Source organism: Dryobates pubescens, chromosome 14 (genome assembly GCF_014839835.1).
Source record: "Dryobates pubescens isolate bDryPub1 chromosome 14, bDryPub1.pri, whole genome shotgun sequence".
Lineage (NCBI taxonomy): Eukaryota > Metazoa > Chordata > Aves > Piciformes > Picidae > Dryobates > Dryobates pubescens.
The window spans coordinates 24,882,726-24,905,345 of NC_071625.1; positions in this window are offsets into that span (position 1 = coordinate 24,882,726).

Sequence of the window (22,620 nt, forward strand, 5' to 3'; positions counted from 1 at the left end):
GCCTGGGGCGGTGTTGGGGCGGCAAGGCCAAGAGACGTCCCCGTGGGGGATGAGGATGTTATGTAGCATTTACTGGCAGGGTTGAGAGGGCTGTGAGAGGAGGAGCTCGGCAGGCAAGAGAGGCCCGAGTACTGCAGACAGGCGTTTCTGCAGCAGCTCTGCTCCAGCCCTGCTCGATGAGTGGTTGGCGCCTGGCGTTAGTCGCAGCCAAGTCCCCTTTCACCGGTCCCAGAGTGTTTTTGGTGACTCCGAAAGTCTCGTTTGAAGATACTCCACCGCGCTAGAAAGTTACCTACTGCAGTTCCAGGAAGCAAATTAAGGGGAGCTCTCTAGAATGTGACTGAACGGGTTGAGAGGAATGTAGGTTGGTTGTTAGATGTAAAAGCTACTCAAATAGTGATGGTTTTCTTTCCAAGCTGTTTAGTTTGGGCACATTGATGAATACAGGGTCACAGGTGGCATGAAGGGTCCAAGTTCTTCACATTCTTTGCTGAGATCTCAGTGCTGAGGAGGCTGTGGGGGGATTCCACAATCACGGATTGATGGATTCTAGCAGCCCTTTATGAAACCGATAATCTTGAGAGAACAGCTTTACTGAGTATTTGCATGCATGTGGCAAAGCAATTTCAAAACAGATGCCTCCCTTTGTTATCAAGGAGAAATGACTCTTTTGGAGGTGATTGAAATGGGGGGAGGTAATTTTACATACAAGCTGCATTTCAAGCAAGAACTTTTGAGCTAGGACAGCTCCTTTGCCTCACAGAAGGACATTGTAGTGGGAGGCTTATGACCACTAAAATAGGCCCAAATCACAGAACCACAGAAAACATCTGGTTGGAGGAGACCTCCAAGCTCATCCAGTCCAACCCTCAGCCCAGCACTGAATGGTCAACACTAAACTGTGTCCCTAAGCACCAGCTTCACACACTGCTTGAATACTTCCAGGGATGGGGACACCACCATTGCCCTGGGCAGACCATTCCGATGTCTGAGAACCCTCTCTGTGAAGAAATATTTCCTATCATCCAGCTTGAACCTCCCCTGATGCACTTGGAGCCATGTCCTGTGGTCCTGTCTCTTGCCACCAAGGAGAAGAGGCTACCTCCTCCTTGCTCCAGCCTCCCTTCAGGAAGCTGTAGAGAGCAATGAGGTCTCTGCTCAGCTTCCTCTTCTCCAGCCTGAACAACTTCAGCTCCCATAGCCCCTGCTTGTAGCCCAGGTGCTCTAGGCCCTTCTCTAGCCTCCTTGCCCTTCTCTGGACATATTCCATCCCCTTAGTGTCCTTCCTGTAGTGAGGGGTCCAGAACTGAACACAACGCTCAAGGTGTGTCATCCACACCAAGCTATTGGGGGGTGATATTTACTGCATGTAGTGGAAGGCTTGTGATCACTAATGAAAGAAGAACAATCAGCCCCAAATGCTGAGATACATCCACACCAAGCTATCTGGGGCAATTTTGACTTTGTTTTGGAAACAAAACCATGCAATCATTTCTTTCATACTGAGGAGTAATTCATTTAGTTGACTCATGGAATGAATCTGTTTATTATCACATATTTATCATTGCATATTGACTTAGAAAACTTCCTTCTGCAGGACACTCTGAGGAGCTGTGTTCCCAGCCCATGGCAGTGGGGTTGGAATATCTTGGAATGTTGTGAAGTGAGACCCCGTGTGATATGATCATAACAGAGAAAGGCAATAGAGGACCTGGAACTGAAGTCTGGAGCCATGTGCTCTTTCATGTTGTGACTGTCTCTGGGAGCCATTCTTTCTGGGTGAGAGGTTGCTCCCCAGGCTCTTGCCTGGATTTTGACCTGACACTCCAGGTGCAGATGACTCTGACATGAGGTCTCTGAGCAAAAGCTTTCAGGGCTAAGTTGCAGCTTGGAGAGCCAACCAAATCCTGGGCTGCATCCCCAGCAGTGCAGGCAGCAGGTCAGTAAAGAGGATTCTCCCTGTCTACTCTGCTCTGGTGAACCTTCACCTGGAGTCCTGTGTGTAGCTCTGGAGCCCCCAACACAAGAAGAACACAAAACTGTTAGAGCAGGTCCAGAGGTGATCACAAAGATGGCCAGAGGGCTGGAGCAGCTATTTTGTGAAGACAAGCTGAGAAAATAGGGGTCATTGAACCTGGAGAAGAGAAGGCTTCCAGGAGGTGACCTTAAAGCAGCTTCCCAATATTTGCAGGAGGGCTGCAGAAGAGCTGGAGAGGGACTTTCTGCAAAAGCATGGGGTGATAGGACAAGGGGTGATGGCTTCAGGCTGGAAGCAGGTGGATTGAGATTAGATGTGAGACACTGGAACAGGTTTCCCAGAGAGGTTGTGGAGGCTCCAAGCCTGGAAGTGTTCAAAGTCAGGATAAATGGAGCCTTGTGCAACCTGGTGTAGTAGGGGGTGTCCCTGGCCATGGCATGGGGGTGGAACTGGATGATCTTTAAGGTTCTTTTCAACCCAACCCATTCTGTGAGTGTATGAATCCCTGGAATGTGAATAGCAGAGCCTGTAATGGGAAGGGTAGTCAGGCAGTGCTGAACAAGTCCAACATGCAGAGAAAGAGTTTTGACACAGGTTGTGGAAGATGAGCCTCAGATCATTTACTGAGTAATCCTTGAAGAAGCTACCTGTCTTCATTCACTCGAATTCCTGAAAGAAACAGCAACCAACAGGAGTAGTTAATATCTGAGGTTTCTGCACTCATCTGACACTTGCATTGCCCCTTGCTGTTGCTTTTGCTCTGTTCACATGGAGATCATCTGGCTGCTGGGAAATCTCTTTCCTCCAGGACTTGATGTGGCTGAAGACATGATGACAATGATTTCACTGCTGATCAGTTTGATTTTAATACCTTAGCATTTTTCCAAGTTGGAAAGGAACGTGGCTGCTTAAAAACTGTGCTGCAGTGGTGGAGAAGGGAGGTTTCAGCTCCTCTGAAATGGATAGTGAGCCAAGGGCACCTCTTTCTCTGAAAAATATCAAGCACCCCTTCCCCCTGCCAGCAGTGCTTAAGTTGTTGTGGTTGCTGGTGATTCAGCAGTCAAACTCAGCACAGAGCCACGAAAGTGATTGAGGGAGTGGAACATCTTCCTTATGAGGAGAGCCTTACCAGGGCTCTGTATCTTGGAGAGGAGTAGCCTGAGGGGTGACCTCATTCATGTTGATGAAGCTGTGCAGGGTGAGTGCCCAGAGGCTGGAGCCAGGCTCTGCTGGGTGATGCCCAATGACAACACAAGGAGCACTGGTGGATGTTGAGGCATAGGAAGTTCCATGGAAACAGGAGGAAGAATTATTTCACTGTGAGGGTGACAGAACCCTGGAACAGGCTGCCCAGGGGTGTTGTAGAGTCTCCCTCTCTGGAGGTATTAAAAACCTACCTGGCTGTGTTCCTGTGTGACCTGCTCTAGGTGCTCCTGCTCTGGCAGGAGCTGGATGAGCTTTGGAGGTCCCTTCCAGCCCCTAACATTCTGTGATTCCATGAAACTCTTACTTGTAGTGTCTCCCTAGCAGGCTGCAGTGAAGAAGAATTCAATCACTGCAGTCTGTGCACTTCCTGAAACAGAAAGCCACAACTAAGGGACTGAAATGGGAAAGGAATGTGGGGGGTGGGAGGAAAATGAAAAGCTGAAGCATACCTTTGTCCAAGGTATGTTCATTCATAACTCACCTTCCCAGTCATTTCTATCCTTCAGGAGATGAGAGAAAAATGTTCTCCCTGCCTACAGAAGAGCACTCTGGAATGTCTGTGTCACCACTTGAAATGTGGGGATGCTTTTAAAGCAGATGTTTGCTGTGGCCTTAGCTGCTCGCAGGTCCGTCCTAGCCCGCAGGTAGCTTCTGTGCATACCTAGTGAGTCCTGTTCATAAACAGCTTTGGAATGTTTAACCTCAAGAGTGACCCGAAGATGAGTGGGGGGGTTGTGTGGGGTTTAATGGGTCTCTTCTGCCTCGGATGCACTCATGTGACTGCCATTAGCTGTGATGGGAGCTGTGCCTGTGCCTAGAGGTTAGGCAGGATCTCTGGAGGCGCTGCTCTGCTCTCTCGTATTAACGATCTCCTAATTGCCGAGGTGCCGCACCTCTGCAGTGAAAGCAGACTAATTAAATCAGCCTGGTGGAAGCTGGTTGCTGGCACACCTGGGCTGTGTCTCTTTTCATAGGAGTACACAGAGCGAATGGGCAGGGGTCAGGGCTGGGCTGGCTGCTGAATGACTGGCAGGTGCTCTGCATGAACCCCTCTCCCTTTCTAAAGGGAAGAGAAAGGACATAAGGGAGAGAGGCTGATGGGGTGGGAAAGAAACTAAATACTTTAGTAAAAATAAATGAAACACACACAAGTAGTTACAAACCAGTACTGAACCCAGCCCCTGGTGGCTGTTGGTCACCATCACCACTGATGCTGTGGCAGGAGTCCCAGACTGGACTCAGTGGCAGATGGGAATTGGATTCAGGAGCTGGATTCTGAAACAGGATTCAGGAATGCATGGATCAGGATTGGAGGCAGAACAGACAGAGTCCTCCTCAGATATTTGCCATTGGAGAAGAGGCTTGACCCTGGTGACCCCTCAGCTTTACACCAAACATGATGTCCATGGGCTGCAATCCCTCCTTGGTCAGTTTAGGGTCACCTGAACTGTCTGTTGATCCCCACAGCTGTGGCCTTTCCCCCTTTTCCTCTGCAGCCCAAGGTGGCACACAAGCTGTGGCAGTGCCCTTGGTCTGCAGCCCAGCCCTTGGCAGGAGCTCTCCCATTAGGTTCTCACTGCTAGCAGCAGCCCCTGGCTGTGCAAACCCGCCCTGAGCTGCAGAAAGTGCTGGCCCTGAGCAGAGACTGAGCTGGGAAGGGACAGCACTGAACAAAACCTGTTCTATTCTAACTGATACCAGGACAAGAGGCCAAATTAAAGGTGGAATGCAATTTTTAACTGTGACTTAGCTTCCTTTTTAATATTTGTTTTAAATCCAAGATGATTTAATGACTTTAATTCCCAAGGAAGATGATTGTTCGTGCCAGCACAGAGAGAGAAGCTGAATGCAGCTTTTTATTTTATCATTAAAGCCTGAATTGAGCAAAGGACTCATCTGATTTGTATTTTTGATGTTCCAAATCATGCCCTTTGAAAATGGCAGTTAGGTCGAGAGGATTAACACAAAGCTTGATGTTGAATTTTAATTATGGCTTTGTTACTCATTTCTTCCAAGTGCCTTTAGACAAAGCGCTTCACCTTTCTTTGATTTCCCAGGCTGTAAAACACCTGCTTGCTTCCTAGTGCCGTAGAAAGGAATTAGTATGGGTTCTGAGCTTTGAAATGTTAAGATTGGGACATCCAACTGCGTTGTGGCAGCACAGGGGGAGGGGACAAATCCCGGTACCTACCTGACGCAGCCAGAAGGAAGGGTGGAGATGGAGAGCTGTTGAGGCAACCGGTTGTGTGCTGTCATTTCTGCTGCATTAGGCATGGGAAACCTTTGGTGTGGTTCTTGGTGGAAGAGGTTGTCCAGCAATGTACATTGTACATGTGTGACATCTTTGTCACAAAGGCAGCAAAAGGCTACAAAGATGCTGGGAAGCCTGGAGCATCTCTCTGATGAGGAGAGGCTGAGAGACCTGGGGCTGTTGAGCCTGGAGAAGAGCAGCCTGAGATGGGATCTGATCAATGCTGATCAATAGCTAAAGGGTGGGGGGCCAGTTACAGGCAGTGCCTGGTGACCAGAAGAAGGGACAATGGACACAAACTGGCACCCAGGAGGTTCCACCTGAACATAAGGAAAAAAACGTCTTCCCTGTGAGGGTGGCAGAGCCCTGGAGCAGGCTGCCCACAGAGCTTGTGGGGTCTCCTTCTCTGGAGACTTTCAAAACCCACCTTGATGCATTCTTGTGCAACCTGCTCTGGGAGTCCCTGCTCTAGAAGGGTCTCCCAGACCCTCTAGAAGGACTAAATCATCTCCAGAGATGCCTTCCAACTCCCAACATTCTGTGATTCTGTGAAATGATGATTGTCATTTGACTATCACTGTGACACTGCATGTTGTGTGTTCTGTTACTGTTTCATGGTTTCATAGAAGGCTATCAGATTAGTCAAGCAGGATCTCCCCTTGGTAAATCCATGTTGGCTACTCCTGATAACCTTCTTGTCTAGGCTAAGTGATCCTGCTTTGGCAGGGAGGTTGGACCTGATGATCTCTTGAGGTCCCTTTCAACCTCTAATGTACTGTGATGCTGTGATTATAAGGAAGAATGTTTGTGTTTTGTTTTGTTGTTTTTACTTAGAGGGTGATGAAACACTGTCCCAGGCTGCCCAGAGAGTTGGGGCCTGCCCCATTCCTTGGAACCATTCCAGATGAGGTTGTTTGGGGTTGTGAGCAACCTGCTCTAGTTATAGATGTCCCTGCTGCCTGCAGGGGTTTGGACTGGAATAGCTTTAACACTTCCTACCCAAAGCATTCTGTGTTTATATTTGATGATAATACAAAGATCAACATTCAAATCTAACCTTCTTTGGAAGCTTCAGCTTGGTGTTGCATGCAGCTGAGGAGAAGGAGCTGCTGTGACCCTCCCAGTGAATGAATAGAATAGAATAGAATAGAATAGAATAGAATAGAATAGAATAGAATAGAATAGAATAGAATAGAATAGACCAGGTTGGAAGAGACCTTCAAGATCATTGCATCCAACCTATCATCCAACATCACCTAATCAACTAAACCATGCAACCAAGCACCCTATCAAGTCTCATCCTGAATATCTCCAATGATGATGACTCCACCACCTCCTCAGGCAGCCCATTCCAATGGGCAATCACTCTCTCTGTGTAGAACTTCTTCCTAACCTCCAGCCTAAACCTCCCCTGGTGCAGCTTGAGACTGTGTCCTCTTGTTCTGGTGCTGGTTGCCTGGGAGAAGAGACCAACCTCTGCCTGTCTACAACCTCCCCCAAGGTAGTTGTAGAGAGCAATAAGGTCACCCCTGAGTCTCCACTTCTCCAGGCTAAGCAACCCCAGCTCCCTCAGGCTCTCCTCATAGAGCTTGTGTTCCAAGGCCCTCACCAACTTCGTTGCCCTTCTCTGGACATGCTCCAGCAAGTCAACATCCTTCCTAAACTGAGGAGCCTGGAACTAGAGACAGGACTCAAGGTGTGGCTTAACCAGTGCTGAGTACAGGGGCAGAATATAAAAACCAACCTAAAACATTCTGAACTACAAAGATGGGGCTGCACCCTTCAGAACCAGGTCTGCCTCTTGGGTGTCTGAATGTCAGCTCTGGGAAAACCTGATCAATACAGAGACTGCTATTGCAGTATTGATTTATTTCTAATAAACCCTGGCTTACTGTGAAGGAGATTTTTGGTGATGACTTTGTATTTAGTAAAGATACTACACAGATTAATTTTTTTTTCACCTCATCCTGCAGGATCTGAGGGATCTTGGTATCTCTGTTTTTGATTTTTCTGTGGAGGGACAAATTCAGTGTTTGCTTGATCCCACAACAGGATTATTTATTGCCTTAGGTGATGTTTCCTGGAAAGCACTAGAAAGATCTTCAAAAAAGTAGTTACCCTGTTGCTGACGGTGCCAGCTCAAGTCTTTGTCAGCTTCAGATATAGTACTGGTGCCTCTCCAGAAGTGATTTATGCCATGAAGGGAGGGATAAAAGTAATTTGAGGAATAAGATAATCCAGTCAGAGAGCCATCACTCAGAAAAATTGTACTATTATCGATACAAACTGCTAAGGTTTCAAGTGAAGCCAACTTGATAAAAGAAACCAAACTTGCTTGGTGTGGAGCTGTATTGATGGTGGTGGTGCAAACATCTGCTGCTTCAGTTGAGAGTGCTGACCATGAGCAGACCCTGCAGGTAGTTAGGGCCCAGGCTCTGCTGGCTGCTGTAGGCTGCTGGGGTTGTAAGATCAGGCTGAATTCTAGATTCTGAGCAGGTTGCTTGGTACTGATACAGGACTGTCCTCTGCCTGTACTCAGCTGCTGACATCTGGCTGCATGCCTCTTGTTGAGCACAGCTTTAGCTATCCTGGCACCTTTCCTCCTCTTGCTTGACCCATATTCTCACCTTGTTTCCTCTCCTGAATTTGCTCCTTGTCCTTCATGAGCAAATACAGATCTAAACCCCATCTCAACTTAGTTTTTTCCCCTTCTGCTGTGTTATTTTCCCACCACCTCCACTACACCTCCACCCCCTCCCCTTTTGTATCATTCTTGCAGTAGCAGTTGCCTAATCTACCTAATTGTCTTTGGTCTTTCTTCCCTCTTTTGTGCTTCTCTCATCTGTGAACTCTCGGTGCTCAATTACCGAAGGAACAAAGGGCACAGAAGGAAATGTTCCCTTGCTGTCTGTTCTTGTCTTTGGCATTGTAACAGCCTGGAACAGAGGCAGCTACAAAGGGCTGGATTAGTTCCTTCATCTGCAGCCTGGAGAATACACACTGGGGATATTTTTATGTTTCAGGGTTTTTTTTTTAGAGAGACTTTTGCTTTTGGAACGAACCTGGTGCTGAGTGTATGCAAAACATGAATTGCAGAGATTCACAGAGGTGGGAGCAGATCTCCAGGGTTCATGAAAGCCTAGTGTGGAGGTAGCTCAGCCTGAACACCTTAGTTCAGACCTCTGCCTGAAATTGTGATGAAGTTTAAGCTTTTAAGGCAAAACATTTCCTCCCTTTCAATAAGGACTTTCTGCTGTGCTTCACTTCTGAAGTGGAGGCAATGTTTCCCTCTCCATCATCATGTGTAATTCTTTCCTTGGTTTAACAAAATGATGAGAAATGCAGTCTAGGCCGAGCAGAAAAAAATATTCCAGCCACAGATTTGCCACTTTGGGAGCTGAAGTGCTAGATTTCAGAAGTGGGCAAAGTCTGGTGTCTTTAAACACTTGCTGTGCAGCTAACACCACTTAGAAAGATGTGCAAGGGAGATGTACCCTCCCTTGTCCAATGACCTGATGATACTAGACTGGGAGGGTGGCCAACACCTTCTTAGGCTGTGCTGCTGTCCAACCAGATCTGGACAGGCTGAGAGCTGGGTGCATGCAAACCTCATGAAGTTCAAGAAGGACAAGTGCAGGGTCCTGCATCTGGGGAGGAATAACAGCAGGCACCAGCACAGGTTAGGAGCTGCCCTGCTGGAGAGCAGCTCTATGGAGAAAGACCTTGGAGTGCTGGTGGACAGCAAGTTCTGCATGGGACTTCACGGTGCCCTGGTGGCCAAGAGAGCCAATGGCATCCTGGGGTGCAGCAAGCAAAGTGTGGCCAGCAGGGCTAGGGAGGTTCTTCTCCCCCTCTACTCTGCCTTGCTGAGACCCCACCTGCAATCCTGTGTCCAGTTCTGGGCTCCCCAGCTCAAGAGAGACAGAGACCTGCTGGAGAGAGTCCAAGGGAGAACCAGGAGGATGCTTAGGGGACTTGAGCATCTCCCCTGTGAAGAGAGACTGAGAGCCCTGGGGCTGTTTAGTCTGGAGAAGAGAAAGCTGAGAGGAGATCTGATCAATGTCTATCAATATGTGAGGGGTGATGCTGTTCTGGCAGGGGGCTTGGACTGGATGGTCTCTGGAGGTCTCTTCCAACCTCTACCATTCTGGGATTCTGTGATTCTTTTCCTAATTGTAAAAAAAATAAATAATGACTCTCCTTAGCAGTGACATTCCCTCTCAGAATAAAGACCTGATGCTGGAGTCTCCCAGATAATATTTAATTTGCAAAGCAGTGTAATGAAAATACCTTAATAGCTTTCCAATAAGTTAATAGCTTTGAAGTTCACATTAATTAGTTTGGTGAAATATTTGACTGGTAAGATACTGCCTTTTCTTTTTTTTCTCTTTTCCCCTCCACTAAAGTTCAAACTGTGGCAGAGTCTTACAGAGATCATCTTGGTAGTAGCAAGAGCAGAATGGGAAGTAGTATCAAAATAATTAGAAAAATAAAGTATGTAACAGGTGTGTGATGAAGAGACATGGAGCTGCTGGAGCAGGTCCAGAGGAGGCCATGAAGATTATCAGAGGGCTGGAGAACCTCTCCTATGGGCAAGGCTGGGAGAGTTGGGGCTGTTCAACCTGGAGAAGAGCATGGAGAAGAGCCTTGCATTACCTGAAGGGGGCTACAGGAAAGCTAGACAGGGACTTTCGACCAGGGCTTGTAGTGATAGGATGAGGGGAGGTGGCTTTGAGCTGGAGGAGCACAGATTGAGACTGAATCATAGAATTGTTTTGGTTGGAAGGGACCTCAAGGATCATCCAGTTCCAACCCCATGGCAGGGACACCTCACACTACAGCAGGTTGCTCACAGCCACCTCCAGCCTGGCTGCAAAAACCTCCAGGCATGAGGCTTCCACCACCTCCCTGGGCAACCTGTGCCAGTCTCTCACCACCCTCATGGGGAACAACTTCTTCCTAACATCCAATCTGAATCTACCCACTTCTATTTCTTTTCCATCCCCGCATTCTCTTGCTAATGGGGGTGGTGAGACACTGGAACAAGTTGCTCAGGGAGGCTGTGGATGCCCCTGCCCTGGTGGTGTTCAAGACCAGGTTGGATGAGGCCTTGAGCAACCTGGGCTGGTGGGAGGAATCCCCTGCCCATGGCAGGGGGTTGGAACTGGATGATCTTCAAAGTCCCTTCCAATCCAAACCATTCTATGAACCTCTGAATCTGTGAAGGAAGCTGCCTTATCTGGCAGCAAAGAGACCTTTCTGTCACTGTTCAGCAAACTCAGAAGGAGAGTAGGAGAAGAGGGAAGCATTCTTGAGGACAAGGCTGTGAGGGCAAACGTCTCACAGAGACATACTTGGTTCCAGGTGGCTTGCATTCCTTGGCTCCCCCAGGGCTTTCTAAACCTCTTATATCCTTGTGCTTTCAGGACAAGAGGGGATGGCCTCAGCACACCAGGAGTGATTGAAGTTCTACACTAGGAACAATCTCTTCACTGAAAAGTTTGTGAGGAGCCACCTCCCAGGGATGTGGTGGAATCATCCATCCCTGGAGATATTTAAAGGGCACGTAGATGTGGTGCTGAGGGATGTGGGTTAGCAGCAGACTGGGTAGCACTGGGTTAGTGGCTGGGCTTGATCATTAAAAGGTCTTTTGCAGCCTAAAGGAGACTGTGATTCACTCCTCTGATAGCCTTTGAATCTCACTGCATTTTGTCACCTACCTTTCTCACATCCTTTGGAAAACTCCCTGAAAGGAGGTTGTGGTGAGGTGTGTGTAGGTCTTTTCTGCCTAGTGACAAGTGATAGGATGAGAGGAAATGGCCTCAAGTTGCACCGGGGAAGGGTTAGGTTGGATATTACAAGAAAGCTCTTCCCCAAAAGGGTTATCAAATACTGGAAGAGGCTCCACAGGGATGTGGTTGAGCTATTGCCCCTGGAGGTGTTTCAAAGAGCACAGATGTGAAGCTAAGGGACACGATTTAACACCAGGCTTGGCAGAATTAGAGAATGGTTGGCCTTGGTGGTCTTGTAGGTCTTTTCCAACCAAAACAATTCTATGATTCTATGATTCTAGTGGCTACAGTCCTTCAGGGCTGTCATTGCCCTTCTGTGGGTCACAAGTGGCTGCTGTCCCTGAGGAGTGTCCGTGCCCTGCTGTGGTTTGCCTGCAGTTGCAGTCCCTCAGGCACATCCCTACTGCCTTTGGGCTTAGAGCTCCCCTTCCTCTTCCCCTTCCCCTCATGTTTCCAGCCCCTCATGCCTGCCTCTGTCTGTCTGCAATAGGTTTGGAAAATCTTCAGTATGAAATTTTTCCCCTAGCATTTTGATGTCACTTGGGACAGGCTGGAGCCAGTTGTGGCTGGTTCATGGTCTCTTCCCACAGAAGTCACCACTGCACTCCTGCTCATTGAAGCCTATAAAAAAGGAGGACACTCATTTTTCCTCTTCTGGCTTTCTCATGGAAGGCAAGATTCTTGGGTTGGCATTCCTGGGGTGGATGAGGTGCTTAATACAAAGGAAAAAATGTCTTCAGTCAGTTTGAGTCTTATGTAGGCATCTAACAGGAGCGGTCCTGTTGTGTTCCCAGTTGTATTAGATAGGGAAGACCAGCAGTGAAATTGCATTTGAGGTCCTGTCACATCCATTTTTGATTAGTGGTTCTTCTTTTGTACAATACAGCTGTGAGAATTCCTAATTAAGCAATTGACTCACTGGGTTAAAAAAAGGAAAAAGAAACTGTTTTTAAGACTTCCATGTGGTTCATAGTCTCTAGGAGTAGGAAGACCTGGTTAACACATGAATTTTCTTGTACAAATTCCAGCTTCTCACCTATGGCCTCTTTCTTCTGACTAATGCAGCACTGCAGAAGATGTCCTTGCTCCCTCAGAGCAGAGTGCCTCATTTGCACATCTGCTACAATTGCTGGGCTCGCTTTGCTTTGAGATTTTCATCCTGAGAGCATTTTAATTCTTCACAGGATCCCAGGATGTTAGGTTGGAAGTGACTTCTGGAGATCTTCCAGTCCAACCCCCTTGTCAGAGCAGGACCATAGAGTCCAGTGCAGGTTGCACAGGAGCACATTCAGACAGGGCTGGAAAGTCTCCAGAGAAGGAGACTCCACAACCTCTCTGGACAGCCTGTTGCAATCCCTGACCACTCTCTCATAGAATCACAGAATGTTTTGGGTTGGAAGAAACCTTAAAAATCGTCTACTTCCAACCCCCCTGCCATGGGCTGGAACACCTCCTTCTAGACCAGGTTGCTCAAGGCTCCATCCAACCTGACTCTGAACAGTGCTGGGGTTGAAACCTCCACAACTTCTCTGGGCAATCGATTCCCGTCTCTCTATGTGCAATCTAAACCTCCCTGCCACAACTTGAGGCTATTTGCTGATCTTGAAGTTCTTTTCCAACCAAAGCAATTCTGTGAGATTATGGATGAGAGAGAGGAAGAGACTTTCTCAGGTTCTGAGAATGTTAAATGCCCTCAGGATGGCCAATCCAGCATGCTCTTGGTGCTGTGTCTCCTGAATGTGTCTCGAGTATTGTTTAGGGTTAGACAAACTTGTTCCAAGAATACCACCCAAAGAGCTGTCCCAGGGCTGGCTGATTATGAGTGGCAGGGTGCACAGGGGAGTCTGGGCAAGTGCCTGGGACAGTGGTCACCTCCAGTGTTTGGGATTTTAACCCTTGAACCAGTCTGGAATACTGACAGCTGGTAAAATATCTGGGAGAGGTCTGTTGTCAGCCTGGAGGCTCCTGAGGGCAGAAGGCACTGTAATGTGTTGAGGCCTGGCCCATGCCTATGGAGCACAGGCTGCAGACCAGCAGCAGCTCTGAGCCAGCCGGCACAGCTGACTGCAGGTGGCTGCAGGGGGGTCCCATCAGCACCACACTCAGTGTGAAGGGAGGAGATCCTGAGGAGAGGGGAGCTTCCTGAGAGAGCCAGAGGATGGCCTTGCTATTTGGTGTGACCTTTGCTGGGCCGAGTACAACTTTGTGTGCTCCTTATTTGTGGTGTTACCACTTTTGTTGGTTTGTTACATCCATTTTCATTTCCATCTGTGGGGCTGCTCTGCTTTTCCTGATTCCCCTTCGCTGCTGGGCAGGGGTCATCGGGTGACAAAGCAGTGACCAGAGTCACTGCCCAGATGTGGGCCAAGCACAGACATCACTCATGCTCACAAACATCCATTTGGAAATGTGAAACCCAGTGCTGTTCCTCCATGATGAAAGCACCATAGCTGCTTCTGGTCAAAGAGGGCTTTTCCTGATACTTCCACATTTCAGCAATCCTATGGATTATCACAGTATCACAGTACATGAGAGGTCCAACCCCCCTGCCGCAGCAGCATCACCCATGGTAGTCCACACAGGAATGCATCCAGGAAGGTTTGGAAAGGCTCCAGAGGAGACCCCACAACCACTCTGGGCAGCCTGCTCCAGGGCTCTGGCACCCTCACTGGAAAGAAGTTTCTCCTCATGTTGAGCTGAAACCTTCTCTGTTCAAGTTTGTATCCATTGGTCCTTGCCCTATTACTGCATACCACCTAAAAGAGCTTGACCCCCTCCACTTGACAGCTCTCCTGTCCAGATGTGGTTGGATGTAAGCACAGCCTGACAGGTGTCAGCCTCCCCCCAGTTTGGTATCATCAATGAATTGCTGAGGGTACTCTCAATGCCCTCAGCCAGGTTGTTGATAAAGATATTGAATAAAACTGGACCCAGTACTGATGGCTGGGGAACACCACTGGCCACAGGCCTCCAAGTTGACTCTGTGTCACTGATGACAGCCCTCTGAACTCTGTTGTGGAGCCAGTTTGCAATCCACTTCACAGACCAATAGTCTGTGCCACATTTCCTGAGCTTTTCTAGGATGTTATGGGATTATGAAGCTGTAGGAAAGAACTTCAAGGGAAGAATCCCCCCAACTGAATGCATGCTGTTTCCATGCTGTTTCCCCCAGTATGTAAATCAGACCTGTAAACAGCACAGCCCTGTGCTGGGCGATGAGGATAAGGCAGGGGGAGATGCTGTGTGGGTTTATTATTATAGCTGAAAGAAGCTGTCATCAACATGCAGCAGGAGAAATTTGTTGAGATTCTTAGGGAATTATTTTCTTCAGTTCCTGGGGTGCATGTGGCTCCCCACAAAGAGAGCTCATGCTGAAAAGCAGCATCTCTGAGGTGAGCCATGTTCCATTTTGAAGCTCTTTTCCTTGCCCTTTTCTGGATGCTACACAGCACCATGGTGGGAGAACTGCTTAGGCCTCAGAATGCTTTTCCTGCTTGTTGATCTTGCTCTGAACATTGTCATTCCTAAGCTGGATTTGCTCTGCTAGCCTTGAATGGTGAGTAAAGAAAGAGTGGGAGCCTTGCAACCAAATCATTTGACACTGGAGCTATGTGAGGATTGCTTCATGTGTGGATTGAGGATGTGAGACAATTAGAGAGTAATAGATGTTGCAGATGGAAGCAGCCCTGGCAGCTCAACCAGCCTGTCTCCTTACAAAATCAGCACTATTCCCTACAGACCATTTCCCAACATCTAGTCCAGCTTGGTTTTAAATACCCCAAATGATGGAGAGATCTCTGCTTCCCATGGGGATGCTGTTGTACAGCTTTGTAGATCTCATTGCCAAGGAGCTTCTCACGATACTTACTCTGGCTTTTTTTTTAACTTCATTTATTGCTCCTTGCAGTTTTGCCTTGCAAAGTAGTTTTTTAACAATTATAAATATCAGCAGTAGGGATGATGTGTAACTGGTGTCACAGGGGCTGTCAGTGCTGCCTCTTCATCCTCTGCAGTGAAGCTATGTGTTTGTAATGGTCAGATATATTTCTTGGCACACCAGCAGTGCTGTCTCTCCAGTCACTTCCAGTGGCTTTCTCAGTGCACTCAGCAGTGCCTGGGACACCTCTTCACAGTTTATCATTTCCTGGTGGACAGATGAAGCTTTAGGAAGTGCTGTCCAAAGTATTTCTTATCTGCTCCATCAACCAATGGAGAAAATGCCTTTTTATTTGTCTCTCTGGGCTGTTCTCCAGGAGATCTCAAGCATTTGCTAGCACAGTGGCTCTGTTCAGCATCCCTGAAGTTGAGGCCAGCAGCTCACACAACCTACATGAACAAAGCCCAGAACACAGAATCACAGAATTGCCAGGGTTGGAAGGGACCTCAAGGATCATCCAGCTCCAACCCCCCTGCCATGGGCAGGGACACCTCACACTACAGCAAGTTGCTCACAGCCACATCCAGCCTGGCTGCAAAACCTCCAGGGATGAGGCTTCCACCACCTCCCTGGGCAACCAGTGCTAGTGTCTCACCACCCACATGGGGAAGAACCTCTTCTTAACATCCAATCTGAATCTCCTCTCCTCTGTCTTGGCTCCATTTCCCCCCAGTCCTATCACTCCCTGACACCCTCAAAAGTCCCTCCCCAGCTTTTTTGTAGCCCCTCTCAGATACTGGAAGGCCACAATAAGTCCTCCTGGGAGCCTTCTCCTCTCCAGACTGAACAGCCCCAACTCTCTCAGTCTGTCCTCATAGCAGAGGTGTGAAAACAAGACATCTCTTGAGCTGGGACTATCCTGGAATGTCCCTACTGAGTGAGAGAATGTATCCTTGAAAATGATGCCTGTTATCATTCTTCTGCCACATTTTCAGACCTGTATAGTGTCTTTGCACTGATTGTCTCTGTGTGTTTTCCTTTTCTTTCTCTCCCCTGAGGCTGGGGAACTCAGGGTATGTTCTCTGCAGGTTCCTGGAGTCATGGAATCATAGATTCAATAAGGTTGGCAAAGACCTCAAAGATCATCAAGTCCAACCTGTCACCCAACACCTCATGACTACTAAACCATGGCTCCAAGTGCCACATCCAATCCCTTTTTGAAAACCTCTAGGGATGGGGACTTCACCACCTCCCTGGGCAGCACATTCCAATGGCTAACAACTCTCTCTGGGAAGAACATTCTCCTCACCTCCAGCCTAAACTTCCCCTGGCACATCTTGAGACTGTGTCCTCTTGTTCTGGTGCTGGTTGCCTGGGAGAAGAGACCAACCCCCACCTGGCTACAACCTCCCTTCAGGTAGTTGTAGAGAGCAAGAAGATCTCCCCTGAGCCTCCTCTTCTCCAGGCTAAACAATCCCAGTTCCCTCTTTGCTACTCCTTCCTTAAACCAAGCAGACATTTTCTTGGGTGGTATGTTGTATCTTTCAGACCATAATCCCATCTTTATGGCTATGGGGCTTGGAAAAAAGGGGTCTTATAACACACACACACAAAACCAAAGTTTGAAAATCCTTCCTAAACTGGAAGGACTTTGTTTTGTGTTTGATGTTGTCAGACACAGTGCTTCACAATGACTGCAGGGAACAGAGTAGAATAGAATAGAATAGAATGGAATGAAATGGAATGGAATGGAATGGAATGGAATGGAATGGAATGGAATGGAATGGAATGGAATAGAACAGAATAGAGGAACAAGTTGCCCAGAGATATGGTGGAGGCTCCATCCCTGGAGACATTCAAGGTTAAACTTGATGTGGCACTGAGCAGCCTGATCTAGTTGGAGATGACCCTGCTGACTGCAGGGGAGTTTGACAAGATGACCTTTGAGGGTCCCTTCCAGCCCGATGCATTCTGGGATTCAGTTATTTGCTACTGGGGAGGATGATGATTATTATTATTAAATTATTAATGATCATGCCCTAATTTCAAGTGATTTGGCCAATATTAAGTATCTAATTTCTCTTCCAAGTGCATGCTGTAGTGCAGTACTCTGGGTACCTTTGGCTCTAATTGGAATTTCCCTTGCTCCTGACACTGAAAGTGGTGCAGTGACCCAGGAAACAATTTGGTGTGTCCATGGCCTCCCCCTGTGGCCTTGTTAGTTTTAATTAAAAGTCAGTTGGCAGTCACTGCCTCTTACTTTGCTATCACAAATGTGTGCATGCACTATGGACATTTGAATGCATGCTGTGGCTGCCTCAGTGATGCTTTCTTAGCTGCTTTGTCTTCCCAGAATCAGAGAACTGCATTGGTTGGAAAAGCCCTTTCAGATCATCCAGCCCAACCATTCTCTAACTCTACCAAGGCTGGGGCTAAACCATGGCCCCCAGCACCACACCACTGAAACACCTCCAGGGATGGGGATTCAACCACCTTCCTGGGGAGCCTGTTCTAGTGAATACTTTCAGTAAGAAGTTTCTTCTAATGTCCAGCCTAAACCTCTCCTGGTGCAACCTGAGGGTACTGGAACACTGCAACAGGTGCTTAGAGAGGTAGTTGAGGCCCCATCTCTGGAGATATTCAAGGTGAGGCTCGACAGGGCTCTGGGAACCTGCTCTAGGTGAGGATGACATGCCATGGTTTAGTATGATTCCATGATTCTAAGTTATTGAGGGCTGGTGGGTGCTGAAAGATGAAAATAGTTGTTTTACTATGGTCTGGTGGAGGAATCCATAGAGTGATTTCTCTACAAGTTTCCATTTCTGCTGAGTTCAGGAGGCTTGAAAATAAAATAGATTCCTCTTGAATATGCATTAATACTGAGAAAAATAATGTGACCTTTCACTGCTGAAAGCATAAATATTTATCACTTTCCTCAATGATACTTACTGGATTTGAAAAGGAAACAGTGAGCAGTCATATGGGCCACCTCTAATGTCTGCCTTTTTGACCTGTGATGAACTGGAGTTGTTCTTCCTTTCTTAAAGGTCCTCCATACTGGTGGGGTTTACAGGTTAAACCACCAGACTGAAGTGCACCAGCACTTGCCTCCTGTCTGGGAAAGATGGGGTCCTTTCAAGAGGGCTTGATTGGAGTGATAGGAAGCACTGCCGAGCACAGGAGTGAGAAATGGTGGTGCTGCTGAGCTTATCTCTTCAGCAGAATCCTGGCATTGTTTTGGTTGGAAGAGGCCTTTAATACTGAGGCCAACCATTACTTAACTCTACCGAGGCTGCTGCTAAACCACATCCCTTAGAAGTAATTTACCTGGACCTGAGCAAAGCCTTTGATACTGTCCCCCATGCCATCCTGGTCTCCAGACTGGAGCAGTATGGATTCAATGGATGGACAGCTCTGGGTAAAGAACTGGCTTGATGGCTGCATGCAAAGAGTAGCTGTCAAAGGGTCTATGACAAGTGGAGGCCAGTGACAAGTGGAGTCCTTCAGGGATCAGTACTGGGACCAGTCATGTTTAACTCTGTGTTGGTGACATGGACAGTGGTGTTTAGTGAACCCTCAGCACCAAGCAGTGTGGTGCAGCTGACAGGCTGGAGCAAAGAGATCCATCCAGAAGGACCTGGACAGGCTGCAGAGCTGGGCCCAAGACAACCTCAGGAGGTTCAACAAGACCAAGTGCAAGGTCCTGCAGCTGGGTTGGGGCAATCCCAGGCACCAATATAGGCTGGGCAGGGACTGGCATGAGAGAAGCCCTGAAGAAAAGGATTTGGGGATGCTGGTGGATGAGAAGCTCAAGGGCCACGAGGATGATCAGGGGGATGGAGCTGCTCTGCTATGGAGACAGACTGAGAGAGTTGGGGCTGTTCAGTCTGGAGAAGAGAAGGCTCTGAGGAGACCTAATTGTGGCCTTGCAGTATCTGAAGGGGGCTACAAGAAAGCTGGGGAGGGACTTTTGAGGGTATCAGGGAGTGATAGGACTGGGGGGAATGGAGCAAAACTAGAAATGGGTAGATTCAGACTGGATGTTAGGAAGAAGTTGTTCCCCATGAGTGTGGTGAGAGACTGGCACAGATTGCCCAGGGAGGTGGTGGAAGCCTCATGCCTGGAGGTTTTTGCAGCCAGGCTGGATGTGGCTGTGAGCAACCTGCTGTAGTGTGAGGTGTCCCTGGCCATGGCAGGGGGGTTGGAACTGGCTGATCCTTGAGGTCCCTTCCAACCCTGACAATTCTATGACTCTGTGATTCTAGTTCCTCCACCTCAGATCAGCAGTAGGGGAGATCCCTTCTTGGCAAACCCAAACAAATTATTGCTGTGAGCTCTCACTGAATAATTTGTGCTCATGGCTTAAGTCTCTGTTCTAAAGCTAATGCACAAATACAAATCCAAAGGGTGATTCTTGGGCCAGAAGTGCTCCTGAAAAACCAAGAACAAAGAATGATGAATGCTCCACCTTTAGCCACATGACAATTTATTTGCATCTAGCCTACCTGCAAATTTGCCTTTGGTTATTGACACAGAGATGAGCAATGGGAATGGCTACCTGGAGAAGTGATGGAAAGGGCACTGCTGATGCAACCAGTGCTGGACACCGCTCCTGCATCAGCTGCTGAAGTTTGCTGTGTCATCAAGAAAGATGCCAACCAAAAGCTACCTGTGGGCTGGGTGAATCACTTTGAGGAAGGCAGGCTGCTCTCCCCTATTTCTTTGTTGTTTACTCCTCAGTTATGTGGAGGGGTGAGATATTTACTGTGCACACAGAGTTGCAGTTTGTAAATCAAACGTTGTCAGGACTCAGTGAATTTACTGCACCTTTGCAGGTTGGCTGCTGTGTGCATATTTGTGCAGAAGTGCAGGCTGTGGCACTCAAACCTGGGGGAAGGGTGGGATGTCAGCTGAATGCCAGCTTGGCACCTAAATCTTCTCCTAAGAGAATATTACTCTTCAATATACTCAACCACAGCATTAGTTGAGTTAGAAAATTAGACAGAAAATTTTTCTGCCCATGACTGACTGCTCTTACAGGCTTCTGCTCAATCCCACTGATTTACTCCTCTGCTGTCTCCAGCAGCCTGTCTGTAATTTAATGGAAGTCCTGAGCCTGCCCTCTTTGGGTCTAAACTTTGCAAAGAACATTGAGCTTCTCAGCTCCAGTACTTACCAGCACAGCTTGGCCTTGAAGTGTTGTCTTCCGCTTGGTATGCTGTGGTTGTCAGCACAGGGACAGAGCACACCCATTATCATAGAAGCATAGAATCACAGAATCAGCCAGGTTGGAAGAGACCTCAGAGATCATCAAGTCCAACCTATTACCTAATACCCAACACCTTCTGACAACTAAACCATGGCTCCAAGTGCCACATCCAATCCTTTTATGAACACCTCCAAGGACAGGGACTCCACCACCTCCTTGGGCAGCACATTCCAGTGGCCATTATTCTTTCTGGGAAGAACTTTCTCCTCACCTCCAGCCTAAACTTCCCCTGGTGCAGCTTGAGACTGTGTGCTCCTGTTCTGGTGCTGGTTGCCTGGGAGAAGAGACCAAGCCCCACCTGGCTACAACCTCCCTTCAGGGAGTTGTAGAGTGCAATAAGGTCTCCCCTGAGCCTCCTCTTCTCCAGGCTAAGCAACCCCAGCTCCCTCAGCCTCTCCTCACAGGGCTGTGTTCCAGACCCCTCCCCAAGCTTTGTTGCCCTTCTCTGAACACGTTCAAGTATCTCAATGCCCTTCTTAAACTGAAGAGCCAAGAACTGGACACAAAACTCAAGGTGTGTGCTAACCAGTGCTGAGTACAGGGCAGAATGACTTCCCTGCTCCTGCTCGTCACACTGTTCCTGATGCAGGCCATGATGCCTCCAGGATAGTGTAACCCTTTATGGCCAGTTGAAAAGCCCCACAACAAAGAGAGACCTCAGCAACTGCAAACCCCTACACTTCCCAAGTGAAACTCCTACCCCTCTGCATTTGCTCTGCTGTGGTGCTCTGCTTTCCAGACTGTTTTGCATGTGCAGGTGTTGCAGGTGTGCAGCTGCTTAGCTCAAAGTCCTCTGAGGCAGCTGACTACTGCCTGTTTTAACCCTTGGCTCTCCTTGATCATCAGCTTGCTGTGAATTGGATTCCAGCTGACCATTTTTGAATGCTCTCTGGTGAAGAAAATGCACTGTCAGTGATTCAGGGAAGTGTGATACTGGTCTTTATTTTTTTCCATAAGGGATGCAGCATTTCATGCAAGGCTCAGAACTCTGCTTCCAGCTCTCTGTAAGTAGGTGGTCTGTCTTCTTCAGGAAAACAAGATAAGGAGCAACAGTGGGAAATGACCATGACACTGCTGCCTGTCATAGAATGGCTTGGGCTGGAAAAGCCCTTTCAGATCATCCAGTCCAACCGTGCTCTAATGCTGCCAAGGCTGGGGCTAAACCATGGCCCTCAGCACCACATCTCTGCCTCTGAAACACATTGGGGGAGAGGGATTCAACCCCCCCCGGCAGCCTATGCCAGTAGTTGAGAACTCTTCCAGTGAAGAATTTTCTTCTAATATCCAGTCTAAACTACCCCAGTGCAACTTGAAGCCTTTTCCTCTTGTCACAGAATCACAGAATCAACCAGGTTGGAAGAGACCTCCAAGATCATCAAGTTCAACTGATCACCCAACCCTAACTAATCATTAAACCATGGCACCAGACTCTTCTTAAACACTTCCAGTGCTGGTGACTCCACCACTTCCCTGGGCAGCCCATTCCAATGGCCAATCTCTCTTTCGGGGAAGAATTTTATTCTAAGATCTAGCCTAAGCTTCCCCCTGCACAGCTTGAGACTGTGTCCTCTTGTTCTGGTGCTGGTTGCTTGGAAGAAGAGACCAACCCCCACCTGGCTACAACCTCCCTTCAGGTAGTTGTAGATGGCAATAAGGTCTCCTCCAGGCTATCAAGATGGTCAGCTCCACAACCTTCCTTAGCACTGAGGTCAGAGTGACAGGTCTGTAGTTCCTCAGATCTCCCTTCTGGCCCTTCTTGTAGATGGGTGCCACACTTGTCACTCTGCAGTCAACTGGGACCTCCCTCCTTAGCCAGGAGTGCTGGTAAATGGTGGAAAGTGGCTTGGTGAGCACTTCTGTCTCAGTCAGGCTGAGGGAATTCTCCTTCCTGAGAAGTATCCAGATCTCCTGTCATATAGGTAAGTATTCACATTTTGTGGAAGTCGTGTGGGACAACTTTTCTAAGGGAGGAGAGCACCTGAAGAATGGTGCTGCAAGTGCCAATAGGTGCTCCCTTAGTAAATGGGTGTTGTACAGCTGGAGGTCCCTTGCTCTGCAGCTGGGCTTTGCACCATAAAGGAATCTGCATTGCTCCAAGCTCATCTCAGTGCAAAGTGAAGTGGAGAGGAAATTTTTACTTAAGAGGACCTTGTTACAAAGACTTGGAGTGACAGGACAAGGGGTGGTGGCTTCAGACTGGAAGAAGCTGGATTGAGATTAGACATTAGGCAGAAATTCTTCCCCATG